At 41.9% G+C, this 14,860-nt stretch overlaps 1 protein-coding gene across 7 annotated transcripts in view; it reads right to left on the reverse strand.

Moving 5' to 3' along the window:
- LOC143352878 (uncharacterized) overlaps nt 1–14,860 on the reverse strand; it is a 145,847-nt gene that overhangs the window by 21,756 nt on the left and 109,231 nt on the right. Inside the window, exon 1 of one of the 7 annotated variants that reach the window (XM_076785859.1) lies at nt 6,637–7,015. The exons of the other annotated variants lie outside the window; for them this stretch is intronic. The gene's annotated coding sequence lies outside the window, so the exon portion shown is untranslated. Of the gene's footprint in view, nt 1–6,636; nt 7,016–14,860 lie in introns of those variants that run through there. 7 annotated transcript variants of the gene reach the window in all.

A 14,860-nucleotide genomic window follows, 5' to 3' on the forward strand; every position in this document is an offset into this window, starting at 1 on the left:
CTCTAAGGGCAGTTTGATCGCGAAGCTCTCAAAGGTCGAAAAGGTCGGAGTGGCTCGGAGGGATCCCGGCAAGGTCGTAGGGCAGTGATGGCGAACCTTTTCAAGAAGTGGGTAAAATTTTGTTAATTATTTTTGTTAATACTAGCCCGTGGGTCGCTAAGTCACTGGCATTACTTGGAAAGGGTGGTGAAAAGGGTACCAATAATTTGGAAAGAAATTCTTAAAATAAAAAAATTTGAAAACAAAGTTTTTAACAGAAAAACTTGACTCTCTTTTTTGGTTCTCACTTTCAAAATCCTCTAGAAAGTTTTACGTTTCCTTCTTTCTACAACTTTTACTTTTACAAGCGAGCGTCAAAAATAAAGGTCGACGTCAAAACATCGATATCAATGGGGCGATACCATGAGTTACATTGGGTGACGTTGCAATACAAAAGATGCGTGTCTGAGGAAGCTAGATTTTACAACGTTGTCACCTTTAAAAGTGCAATGTTGCAGCATTACGTTCACACAAAAATCACCAATGTTCGCATAGATATATGTAATTTCATTTTTTAATATTTTCGATTATTCTCTATTTTACGATGTACAAAACAAGTTTAGAAAAATCAACGCGTGGGTCATTTAACCGTTAACGAACCAATGCCGCCATATAAGCGGCATAGCACTTTTACTTACTGGGTCCAACGCCGCGTATATGGCGGCGAAAATCATTTTATTATTTTCATCACTCTTATTCTTGTCATGTTTACATAATGAACGCGTTAAGCATTGTGCCAGGTCACTTCTGCGAATTTGTTTCCGCTTGTTATCTATGTTCCGTTATCTTTTGCCGTTTTTGCCTACGTGCACTTTTGTCCTCTTCGCGTGCAAATTCAGTCTTCTTTTGATTTTGCAAGGAAACGTGAGAGTTCCCGGAGTTACTTTACACAGTTGAGTTTATTATATTTTAATTTGTTAATACCACTGTGTGACGGTTGGAACGACATCTATAGTTTATAGATTTCCAAGTTTGCAATAAGAATTACAGTTTAAAATAAAGTTTTACGCACGCATAACTTTTGAACTGCCGATCTCCTAGGATCGAAACCTGGATTCTCGGCATCCCTCCACCAAAATCCACCGGACTACAGAAAAAACAGTTAAAAATTTCTGGTTTCCTCAAGTAAAGTTTAGCCTCAGTTTTTACCACTGTGTTTTAGTTTGTTAAACTCGTATTTTCTCTTCGTATGAAAAATAGCTTGGACCTAGGTGGGAAGTGAACTCGAAATACTTCCGGACCGTTACGGGTTAAAAAGGTCATAGGTTCGCCACCACTGTTGTAGGGTCTGAAACCGATCGAAGATGTCCTGAAAGGCATCCAGAGTGTCCAGAAAGGTCCAAGAGTCCTGGAATCTGTTGTAAGGGTTCGGAGGAAACGTTAGAGAGTCCGAATTTAGGTTCTAGCGATCTAGATTACGACGTAGAGATTTGAGGTTCAACGGGTTTGCCGAGGAAGTGGATCAATGGGGCGTCCGAGAAAAGCGTAAAAAGAGGCCCACGAGCCGGGGTCCGATCTCGAGGAGACAGCAATAAATCGGCGAGGTTCGATTCTTTCCGGAGAGAAATTTCGATCTTTGATCCTCGTCGCGATTCCCCCCTGCCTCGTCGATCCTTTATGGATTGGACGATCAACACTTTCACCGTTTAAATTTATTGATGTCGAGCCGCGGAGACTGTCGTTAGAGGATTACACGCACTTTCACCGAATTCTGCGAGCACCGAACCGGCCCCCTCTGGGGAAGCTGTCGCAGATCGTTCTTCGTCACGCGGAACGGTACACCGAAGGGTCCGTTTACGGTTGTTCGAACGCCCGGAGCTTTCGCGCGAGGAAAATCCGGCCGACGCGACGCGCGACGAATCCGTAGTTCCCGGGGCTTATAAATATTTAAATCGCGCAGGAACGGCTCACGTAGGCCCGATAAAACGGCGGCGGGCACGACGGAGTCAACGACACGGCCGAAACACGACTTTTCGGCCCGATTTCCGCTCGGGCGATCCCTCTCGCGACGAACTTCCTCGCGGAAGCATCGTCGACCAGATTCCGCGACCCGGAATTTCACAGCCGCTCGAACAATAACCAAATTATTAGGGAGCTACGGGATACCGTTCCTAGGGACTCTTTTACTCGAGACGGACGGAAGAAGGTACGTGCTCGGGGATAAAACGTCGTCGCGCGTTCCGCTCTTCCGGTTGAACGAGCTCCGCGGATCATCCGTCACACCCACGTGTCCTAGTATTCAAATGCGCCGCACGCCTGTCCCTTTCCTCGAGCGATAGGATCCGATTGTTGCGTCAAGTCGATGCACCTTAGCATTCAGACGGTTTTAGGCCAATAACACCGTGCATAGTCCGATGCCGACAATACAGAACAATGTTACGTACGTACAGTGAATTCTCGATATATGTCATCGACACGGGTCTTGCCGGCGCAGTGTATCGTCCAGGAGACATACCCGAGCCGTGTTGTGTTTACACTCACGGGGTATACCCCGCGGTAGTGGGGATAATTCCGCGACGTGTATCATCCACGCCTCGACGACATATATAGAGATATCACTGTATTATGAAATTCACTGTTCGAAATTGTTCGGTTTGAGTATAACTGCAAAATTGGCGATAAGAGCACCATTCTTGAGTCCTCCTTACGATGCAAATAAATGAAGATGCGTTACAGTAAAATGATCGTTGGAAAAATACTTGTCAAATATTTCTGACTGAACTACGTGAACAAGTTACATCTGCAGATCTTCGTGCAAAATAAAAATGTTCTTAGTTCATTGTAACCAACAGAAGTACAGATTCCTTCAGTTAATAATTTCTTCTGTTAATATTTCAGTGGTACTGGTTCTGTACAAAGGATTGCATCCTTAACGCTAGGTTTACGCAGCACTAAAAGCGACTATTTTGCATTACTTCATAAAAATAACAAGAACGCGCTACCCACATTTTTAGCAATATTTTTAAAATAATGTATACCCAAAGAAATAAATTTGCTAAATAATCTCTAATGTATGCATCCTTAGAATCTTAATAATATTAAATTAAGAATATTAGAACCCGACATTTTGACGGGTCCCGTAAATCTAGCGTTAATATCGTAACCAATAAATACAGTTTTTCATCCGACTATTGCGAGACGCGATTGATGCCTGTCCTCATCAGGGATGCTGATCAGCCTTTCATATTTAGGAGCCATCAGTTCAACGGAAGTGTGCCGTACTCGGTGATCGGATTATGCATCGCTATGTTGCGTTTATTAGAGTGAATTTATGTATCCAGGCGATGATAAATTTTTTCGAAACCTGCGATGCATTAGGGATTAAGCGATGGTGGATCTGTTGTTGGAACGTCTCGGATCCGAAGGAGGAAGAGAAGGAAGAGCACGGGAGCCGGCCGCGGCCGTTCCAACGAGTGCGCTTGTTTACTGAAGCGGACGAAGAGGAAGTACGAGGGATGGAGGAAGCATGCTAATTTCCATCGTCGGCTCGTGCCGACACCGAGAGTCGTTTATCTATCTTAGAAGCGACCGATCGATCCGGTCTGATTCGCGAACGCGGTGAACCCTTTGCCGCCGGGATTCGCTTCGGGCCAAGGGACGCAGCCATCCGTGCAACTATGCGATTCTTGCATTCGGACGGAACCGTGTTTCCCGAATATCGCTCCCATATTTGGGAACGAAAAGATTTGGGCGCTCGAAAATGGACAAATTTTCTTTTCTTTTTAAATAAATGAGCGGATGGTTTGAGAACATTTCAAAGGAAGCAAATCCGAAGGAAAAATTCTTTTATCCCCCTCCACGACCCACAGGAGGACGGCAAAGTTCGAGGACAAAATGAAGAACGCGAAATTGTCCCCTTTCGCATGATTTTTCCAATATTCATGTGCAATTTAAAAGAAAACTATTCGAAATAGCTGAGTTGGGTTTGGGCAATACGAAAGCTTACATCTTCTAGGATACAAACGATTTTGAAACAAGTAATTGTTATTACATTTTGGAAATTATAGTTTTTCAAGTGAGCACAAGTTTTTCACCTAAATTTGAACTTTAAGTATGCATACGTTAGCCGGAACCTAATAGAACCTAGCAACGTCTACACTGTGATGAACTATGATTTGTTGACTAAACGATGCAGAAAAATTAATTTGCAACAAATTGCAGAAAATATGGTTTTTTTTTCATTTTCATCATAATAGTACCTCCTACCAAAGGCACGTACCATATGCGTGATCCCCACTGAATAGTTCAGTTAGGTTTAGACAATACGAAAGCTTACATCTTCTAGGATACAAACGATTTTGAAACAAGTAATTGTTATTACATTTTGGAAATTATAGTTCTTTCAAGTGAGCACAAGTTTTTCACCTAAATTTGAACTTTAAGCATGCATACGTTAGCCGGAACCTAATAGAACCTAGCAACGACTACACTGTGATGAACTATGATTTGTTGACTAAACGATGCAGAAAAATTAATTTGCAACAAATTGCAGAAAATATGGTTTTTTTTTTCATTTTCATCATAATAGTACCTCCTACCAAAGGCACGTACCATATGCGTGATCCCCACTGAATAGTTCAGTTAGGTTTAGACAATACGAAAGCTTACATCTTCTAGGATACAAACGATTTTGAAACAAGTAATTGTTATTTCATTTTGAAAATTATAGTTCTTTCAAGTGAGCACAAGTTTTTCGCCGGAATTTGAACTACAGACATGCACGACTCAATCGGAACCTAATAGAACCTTGCGCCGACTATACTGTGTTAAACTATGATTAGTTGACCAGACAAAAAAATTAATTTGCGACAACTTGCAACAAATCTACCAGAAATTACACATTTACTTCAGGAATATTAACGCAGAAGAACAGGTATATTGATCCCACTTATTCTATAATTTGCTGAAACCTGTGTAATTAATAAACACCGTGTAAATTGAAATTGATATTTGTTGCAATATCGAGCTGTAAATGTTACCTTTTTACCTATTAAATTTCATTCAATTATCTCTAATGGTTTAGGAGTTATTATTTTAGAGCGACAAAATGGCATTTTCGCCCAGTGTGCGTCGTTTAGAGAGACCGTTCGTCACGGACCGTGTTCCGTGTTCCAGATTTTATTCGGTCCGAGCTATTTGTCTTGTTAACAAGACAGCCAAGTAAACGATTGAAAATTAAGGACGTGCAGGAACGTCGGCAGAAAATCTCCACGTCTTATCGCTCCCCGGTTACCAACTCGAGAAACGCAGATCGACGAAAATATTCCACCACCGTGCAAAAATGTGCCTTCGACGATTATCTGCTCGGTATCGCGTAGGAAAAGTATTTATTCGATGGTGCTAATCGATCGGGCACTCATTATCGGTAAGAAAGGCGTTGTCGGAGATAGTAGAAGTTTCGTTTCGAGGCACTCGAAGCTTTTCAAGTGCATATTATCCACAACCGATCACGAAAGTACGTACCAATCGAAGACACCTAGAGCCTATTAAAAGCGTGATATTTCTTACGTTAATTTGACCCGAAGTTTTAATTGCTCGGAAACAAGGGTAAGTAAAATTGACTCGATGTCGATTACTATACTATGCTATGTCGATCGCATAGTCGTCCGAAAGATCCGCCGTCCGTCGATAGATGTTGGACTGATAGATTTCGATATTTCATAATTATTAAAAAAAGCCCATTGTCCATAGCTAAAGGCTTTTCAACACTAGGTTTACGGAGCACTAAAAGTGGCCAGTTTGGATTATTTTATAAAATTATCGGGAACATATTCAGCCTGGTTTTCAGCAGCTTTTACCATAATATATGTTCCAAGAAACAAATTTCATCATTTTTAAAAGCCCATTGACCACAGCTAAAGGTTTTTCAACACTAGGTTTACGGAGCACTAAAAATGGCCAGTTTGGACTATTTTATAAAATTATCGAGAATACATTCAGCCTGATTTTCAGCAGCTCTTACCATAATATATGTTCCAAGGAACAAATTTCATCATTTTTAAAAGCCCATTGTCCACGGCTAAAGGTTTTTCAACACTAGGTTTACGGAGCACTAAAAGTGGCCAGTTTGGATTATTTTATAAAATTATCAAGAATACATTCAGCCTGATTTTCAGCAGCTCTTGCCATAATATATGCTCCAAGGAATAAATGTGTCAAATAAAGTTCCTCTAAGTGCATTTTTACAATCACAGTAATCTTAAATTAAAGAAAGTAGAACCTGTAATTTTGCCAGTAAATCTAGTGTCAGTGGATCCTTCAACGGCAACAGCAACTTCAATTGCGAACGAACAATTTATTTCCAGTAACGTCACCTAAGACTTTCGTTTCCGATGGTAAAACGAAAGAAAAATTTCTAAGCTTGCTTTTTGGTACAGTACACAACTACCAATAATACTATTATAATTCCGGCATTTATTATAATTTATTATAATTTATTATTTATTATAATTGTCGACAGACTTTCGTGACCAGAAATGATACGGAACCGATCCGACGTATCGATGAAACAAATTTCGAAAAACGCACTCGAATATCGAATAAATACTTTTCGTTGTTCCGGAAGGTTACCCGAAGGTAGCCGAAGAGGAAACTTGCCGATGATGACACTGGTCGAGACGGTTCTCCAGGCGACACGAACCGAATCTCGCAAACACTGTTCACTATTCGTAGGAGACACTTTCGGACCGGAACCGAGCGGAAATTCGCGTGCGAGCCGATCGAAACGCTGGCTTCGACTGAGCCGCCTCGACCTTGATCCGATCCGATCCGATCCGAGTTGGTGATCGATCGTCGAGAACTCGCGGCCGAGGGAAGCCCTTTCGAGCGAAGCCAGGGGAGAACGCCGATAGAACGGAGCGGAACCGAACGGATAAGAGCGAGTCGCGAGAGTGTACCGCGTGTGTCGCGCGCGGAAAACGCGTCGTTCTACTGGCGAGTTGCGAGCAATGTTCCCGCTCCGCGGCTCGGCGGATTGCCGAGGCGGGTAGAAGTGGCAGAGGCCACTGTTGCCCCCCTCGTGCTGGCAGCGCAGGTGACAGGGACTCGGTCGAGAGCCGCCTAGCACGATCCGAGGATCGGATGCGATCCAACAACCGATCGGGGGCCAACCGATGCGAGAGCGAATCCGGGAAACCGGCGATTTCGCGATCGCTTCTATGATTCCGCTTGAAAACGAGGCTGCTGTCGCGTGACCACCGACTTTCCGCGTGCGATTCGGCACGCGGAACGGCTCGCACAGTGCGCGCCATTGTTGTTGCCGCTGCGATCGGCATGAAAGTTCCGCGCCGAATCTCTCTCGGTCAGGTTTTCGATGCTATCGTTTTTTCGCGTCCTCTCGATGTTTCTTAACGCTGAACCTACCAAGCATTAACACGTTCACCGCCATGTCATATGTGGCTGACGGAATTATTTGTCCAGGTTTTAAAATGAATTTTTGCGTTAATGTATTCATTGTAAGAAATTTGATTAGGATCTGTAAAATGCAAGAAAGTTGAAGGACTATTCAATGTCATACGTTTGATTTTTTTCAATTTTTATTTCATTAAATAACTTATTTTGATTTTACGGAATTTTTGAGGTTTCTAGTTTGGCAGTCAAAGTGTTAGCTGTATCTGGTAAATATTGCCTTATAAAGATGGCTACCCTAAATTTATTGGATCTGTAAAATGCAAGAAAGTTGAAGGACTATTCAATGTCATACGTTTGATTTTTTTCAATTTTTATTTCATTAAATAACTTATTTTGATTTTACGGAATTTTTGAGGTTTCTAGTTTGGCAGTCAAAGTGTTAGCTGTATCTGGTAAATATTGCCTTATAAAGATGCCTGCCCTAAATTTATCGAGATTGTCCGTAATTGTCAATACAGCAAATGCTTGGACAGGGACATTTGTTCTACTATTTTCCTTAAGTGAATTTTTATAGTTTGAATCATTGTGAAATGTAAAACTGGTCATTTTGACCGCGGTAGGTTTAGTGTTTTTTTCATTTGCATTAGTGGAGTATATATACTTAACAACGGTATGTATAACAAATATATAGAAATGATTTAAATATCTTAGTGGAGTATATATACTTAACAACGGTATGTTTAACAAATATATAGAAATGATTTAAATATCTTAGTGGAGTATATATACTTAACAACGGTATGTATAACGAATATATAGAAATTATTTAAATATCTTTTTCTTTGTTCCCCATTCTTCCAATATGAACAGTGGGGCTTTACGCAAAATAAAAATTGTTTGTATCGACTGTGATAAACGAGAATCAAACCGACTCTCTTCCTTGAATTATTGCAACAAACTGAAACTAATACTAGTACTAATTTTTATCATAAACGCGTAAAATCCTCTGGCCACAAATCTCGATTAAAACGGACCTGGTACCGGAGTTGTGCTAATTAAATTATATTGTATATAAATGAATTACGTTATATCTCAATTATATAGTAATTCAACTACGCCGTAACTGAATCACATAATTCAAACCTTTCAATGAATTCAATTACTAATTAATTATCAGACACGTAATTGAAATACAGTATATAATTAAAATACAGCTCTCCAAATTATAGCCCAGATCTTTGAAGAAGTGCGATATATTTTTATATGTTTTTCTTTCATATACTTGTTTGCTGTCTATTTGCTGGCGTATTTTCTATTCCTCGTCCTCGTGCATAATACGTAACGCTACTTTATGTAATTTAATCACAAAGTATTTTATAATTGTACTCAAACTGCAACCACGAATTACATTGTAATTTAATTGAATGAAGATCCGAATTATATATTACAATACGACCGAAGTACAATGTAATTCAATCACTTTGTGATTATAATTCCTGGAGTAATTCAATTGTGATTCTGCACGACTTTGCCTGGTACCCGCTATCGGAGGGTTAGGGTCGGATTATGCTAGCCAGGTCCGACGCTAAGGGTCTATAAACGCTAGACACAAAAACAGGGTAAACAAATTCCGTCGGCAGATGTTGGTTTGGCATACGAAAACAGGGTAACCAAATTCTGCCGACAGAAATTGTTTACCCTGTTTTTGCATCTAGCGTTGATGCCTCAGCGTCTGCCTCACCCTCAGCGTCTGACCTGCCTACCATAATCTGACCCTCAATCGTTGGTTCCTGAATCGCCTATGGAATCGTTAGTGATCATTGTCAATTCAGACGAGTGTACAGAATATTCGCACATAGAACAACGATTTTGTCGCTGCGGCGCGTTATTCGGTTGGGACACAGTTTAGGTAACGATCCATCCAGTGCATGATCGAGCGTGAACGCGATACCGGAGAGGATCCGAGCTCTAGGAGGCCTGGTTTTTAGAAAGCAACGCGTTCCGGCGAAAAAGGCCGGCGTTCTGCTACGTTTTCGCGGTGTCGAAACGTTTTGTCAGGGCGAAGTGAATGTCTAGGTAACAGGACAGCCGCGAGGAGAGAGAGAGAGAGAGAGAGTGAGAGAGAGAGAGAGAGATAAAGAGCGATAAAGAGAGAGGGAGGGAGAAACGGGTTGGGGAAACCGTGGTGGGAGAGGGTGAGGGTGCGGGAAAGAGAGAGAGAGAGAGAGAGAGAGAGAGAGGGAGAGAGGGAGAGAGAGAGAGAGAGAAGAGGAGAGGTTTCGAGCGGTGGTGCACGAGCGAACAGCTGGCAAGCACAGCGAGATTGGTAGCACCGTTACCGCGCCGGTTGCTTGTCCGATTCCTCGTAGATCAGTCTCCTCGATCGTACGTCGTCCCTGTTTCTCTGTTGTCAGGGGTCATTAGTCTTCGGCGGCGTATCGGGACAGCGTTCCCTGTTCCTCCGCCGGAACGGCTCTTGGTCAATTCCTTCGATCGTTCGACGCTTCGATCCTTCGGAGCCTTGCCGGACACACTTGCAATCTCGTTGGCCAATTCCCCGGGGCTATAAATACTCGGAACTGGAGCGACTCGATTTCCAAATTGCCCTCGGAACGGGACAACCGTGACGATTTTCGACGATCTAGCGAGCCTTTATCCTTTCAGCGAGATCGGTCCTCCGTCGCGTCGCGTCGCGTCGCTTCGCGTCCCGTCGCGTTGCTTTGCTTTCCGTTTCTGCAATCCTGGCTAGACATACTTGTTATCGTCGAATCGTTGGAACTTGCTTTATTCTTCTTAGTGGACTGAGGATTTTACGCGGTTTATGACAAGAATGAGCAAATGCAAAACTGAAAAGACATTAGAAGAATTTCAGGATTCGGACAATTTTTATTTCGCATAAAGATCGGCAGTCTACTTCTTAGTTTAAAGAATTTGCTTGACACTTTTGTGAGAATGACGTAGAAATCCAGATTGTGGGTCGCGTCTGAGTTAGGGTTGAAATGAGCAAGTCAAATGCAAAATTGAAAAGATATTAGAAGAGTTTGAAGAGTCGGTAAATTTTTATTTCGCATAAACATCCACAGTCTACTTCTTAGTTGAAGAATCTGCTTGACACTTTTGCGAGAATGAACGAGGAATTCCAGATTGTGGGTCGCATCTGCGTTAAGGTTAAATTAGGTTTAAAATGAGCAAGTCAAATGCAAAACTGAAAAGACATTAGCAGAATTTGAGGATTCGGACAATTTTTATACTTTTGTAAGAATTGTGGGTCGCATCTGTGTTAAGTTTAGGTTAGGGTTAAAATGAGCAAATCAAATGCGAAACTGAAGGGACATTAGCAGAATTTGAGGATTTGGACAATTTTTATTTCGCACAAAGATCCGCAGTCTACTTCTTAATGAAAGAATCTGCTTGAATCTGCTTGAATCTGCTTGAATCTGCTTGATATTTTTGTGAGAATGAACGAGGAAATCGAGATTGTGGGTCGCATCTGCGTTAGGGACCTTTCTAACTGGTAGACGAGTTCCAATCCTCGGTCGGAAATTCTAAACGTAGACATCCTCGCGCATTCGTCCTTCGTCCTCGAGGCTTTCCGTTCCCGAGGCACGAAGACCTTCGCGGACCAGTCGTCGGACGACGTTTCGGGTGCCGTAATCGCGGAGATCGCTGGTTTCGGTGAAATCACCGCGAATTTCGGAATATCCTGTCGCAACGGCGAATCGTGACGAGCCTCCGTAAAAATCCAAGGATTCAATTTTCGACGAGGATATCGGCCCTAGCCGCTTTTGTATTCAACCCACTGTCTCCGAACTGTAACCTTTCGCCGACGAAATGCTCAAATATCCTGGCCAACTTCTTTTCTAATTTTAGATAGCCTTTTCTAATCTTTCGAGTATTTTCGTGAATCCTAAAGCATCTCTTCGTGGGTCCCTTGAATAAACTAACGAAAGCGATTAAACGGACTGGCGATAACGATGTATCGGAATACAGTACAGAAAGAGTACAAGAAGAGACAGCAAACGAGAGGATGACTAGGAAAATGGAGAGAAAAGAGTGTCGAGTGAAACTGGTTTCTCGAGGTACGAATGTCGGTGTAGGTGATGAATGAAAAATCACAGTAGCAAGAGTGCCTGTATCGTTATTAAATTTTCCGCACTGACGTTCGACACTGCCTGTCGGATCAAACGGTTCTGTTCAGAGTTGGGCAGTAATTAATTACATGAGTATTTAATTACATCTTCAATTACATGGGCAAATGTACATTAAGGTGCATAATGTACCATACTTTCTGTTTATTTAATAGCTCTTTTTAACTATTTTTTAAATATATTTACAAATTTAACAACTTTTTGTCAAATTCTATGATCCCGTATGATACAGAAGATATTCCTTGCGGAGTCTTAAGAATGTTGAAAATGTTCTACATTGCATTTGGCAGAACATGTTTAATACATTATGAATAGTAATTTTTAATCCACAATGGTAATTTACAGCTTAAAGATAAACCTCTCATTTAAAAAAAAAAATTGGAAGGAAAATATTAAAAGGGATTGTCAGGGCATCTCAAAGAAGAAAAGCATTTTTTCCATGAGAAAAGCTATCTTCAAAACTTCCAACTTTATCCGTTTATTACAGTAATGGTATTTATTAAATTTTATTGATTCTTTCATTTTCAAGGTTGATGGATATTTAGAAAGCAATAAGCATTCGACACGAGTCAATATGAGACAGTTGATTTTTTGGCAAAATGTCACTTTTCGCGTTTTAGACCACTGTGGCCCAGGGAAATTCGAAGGATCCTCGATCCTTGCTCAGAAGCGCGCGTCAACCATACCAATTTATTGGATAAACGGTGGAAGAGGCGGTTTCATTGGTCGCTGTAACGGTACACTACCCCGGCGAGGATTTCTAAGGATTCTCCGGCCTTGCTGGCATCTCGCGACGAAAGCAACGCAGTGCAATAAATGCCAGGCAAATACCAAACTGGCTTACAGACGACGCTCGGTCGCGTCGCGTCGCCTCGGCACATCGGCGAGCAAATGTCAGAAGCCGCGAGAGCAGATAAGCGATGCGCAACCGCTCGCAAATCTTCCGCCAATTAGCTCGCCGATACGAGATCGATTCAATCGGCGATTAATGCCGTGCGCGCAACGTCGCGTCGCTCGAAAGCAGTTTTGTCACACCGGTGGTCTTTCGCCGAGAATCTGAGGTCGGCATTAAGAGAGACATTTTTCGTCCCAATTATCGATACATTAATTACCAGCGTACTTCTGAAGTCAACCGGTCGAGTCACGTGCGTTTCCGAGCATGCTATTTTTATCTGACCCCCGTTCGCCGAGCTAGATTTGTCCCTTGTCGTATCGCAGAAAAGGCAAAAGAAATTAGTTAGTAAAGGTAAAATAAAAATTTTCTACCCGAATTGCAACAGACTGGAGTGAAATAGGAATTCATTTTCTTTCTTAATATGTTTAATAGGTTGAAAACAATGTGACAGCATTTGAAAATTTTTCTAATGTTTCTACTGATTTAAAATATGCCTACCCATTTGTGTCATAAATGCATAAAATCCGTTGTCTACTTGTAACGAAAATGGTGCAGTTTAAAGCGGTCGAAAGGCGAAGAAAGTTGACGCCGACGTACCATTTTCAATTTGTTAAGATTAGGGACCGTCGGAGGCTCCGAGGCGCCACTAAAAATTGCTGTACTATAATTCGATGTAATTAGAAACTATTTGATCAATGTTTCCGTCGATCTGGAGTTAGGTGAAGCGCGGGGAAAAATGTTTGGCCGGCAGTAGAAACGGACGTCGGTAATCAGACGAGCGGCTGCTAAGTCACGCGTCGAAATCTCTCGCGCGGTCGATTGTTGCGTCAACGTTACCATCGATCGTAATACTTTTACAGCGGTCCGTAAAAAGTTTATTGTAAACCCGAGCGTTTTCTAGTTACACAAGCGTTTTCTCGCTCGAACGGACCGGCGAACCCCCGTCTTGTCAGTATTTTTACGTAACGGAAGAAGAAAGTCCTTTGGCACGAGCCACGAATATTCCTTGCGATTTCGAAGACGTGTTCGGTTTCCATTCTCTTCTCCTATCTCCGATATTCTTGCTTCTAATCCGCAAATGTCGCGGACATTTTGCAATCGTTCTGTCTCGCGGAAAATTTGTACTTTCTTCGGCAAAGAGATTTTCTAATAATTATTTTTCGCGTTGATATTAAAAAAACTGAGCAGAGATATTAATCTTCGCAACCAATCGCGGTTGTTGATGATTGACCAGTGATGTTACCGACACTGTTAACAGCAACACCTGAGCACGTTTACGTTCGGTGTCGAGTTACAGACACCTGTACTCTTTCTCTGTTAGTAAACCGTACTCGCAGAGTTGTTTTATCGACACGAGCAGCTACCATTGGTTACCAACTTTCGAAGCTAGTACGAAATAAATAAATAATGGAACACGAGAAGTAAAATAGATCATTGATCGATATAATTTGAATTGCCCACGCCTGTGCTCCACAGGTAAGCTTCACGTCTCTTTGGATAACGTCGTTGTCGACTTGCAGAAGACAGAGCGCTCTGTCGGCGGTGGCTCGTATCGTTCGATGATCGTTACCGACCGAGTTCAGACAAGCTCCCTGGGTAACGCATTCGCTGCATTTTCAATGCAATTTTTATGCAAACGTTTGCACGTTTCTCAATTTTTACATTTTAGCACTAGGTTTCTGAAATTCTGCATATCCGGAGCGACCGTTATGGTGCGTCGCTGGGTCGGTCCCTTAATGGTACCAAGGATGCAGCATTGATCAAACTTGCAACAAGTGGCTATAAACAAGACCTTGTTTCAAGGCTGACAGGAATAACGAGTGAACGGTTTCCAGAGGAATTATTATTAGATGCTGTGCCTTGGTACTTGAGCTGCGCAAGGTGTCCCAGAATTAATTACACAGAAACTGCACGGTGACACAGAACAGCATGACTCTACCGTGTCTGTACATGGCTAGCCAATTCTACTGATCGCGTTTTTGATCTCACGTTTTTGTGAAAACCTCAAATAAATTCAATGAACAACTTATTGCACATCTCGAACTCGTTTCTTCCTAAAGAATCACTTTTCAATTGTTCGGCGATCAGAATTTTTAGAATTTTTTTACTAACAATGCTCGATAGGAGAAAGTTCCTGAGCCAACGAAGTTTCTTCCCGACGTAAAATCTTTGCGACAATAAACAAATTTTTACTTTATTTCATTTTTTATCGATGCATATCAATTAAATATCATTCATTTTGACACAGTCGAGCGTAGCGCCGACTAACCTCCCCTCGAACCTCAACAAAACGATAACGAAAAATCGTACACCAAATTTCGAGCATTCGTTGTAAAAAGAAGACTTCAATCGTCAAATCCACGGCGCTTTCGGTCACGAGAAAAAATTTTCAGACTCCGTAGAGAAGTACGAATCTGAACTTTTCGAA

This window comes from Halictus rubicundus, chromosome 3 (assembly GCF_050948215.1).
Source record: "Halictus rubicundus isolate RS-2024b chromosome 3, iyHalRubi1_principal, whole genome shotgun sequence".
Classification (NCBI taxonomy): Eukaryota; Metazoa; Arthropoda; class Insecta; order Hymenoptera; family Halictidae; genus Halictus; species Halictus rubicundus.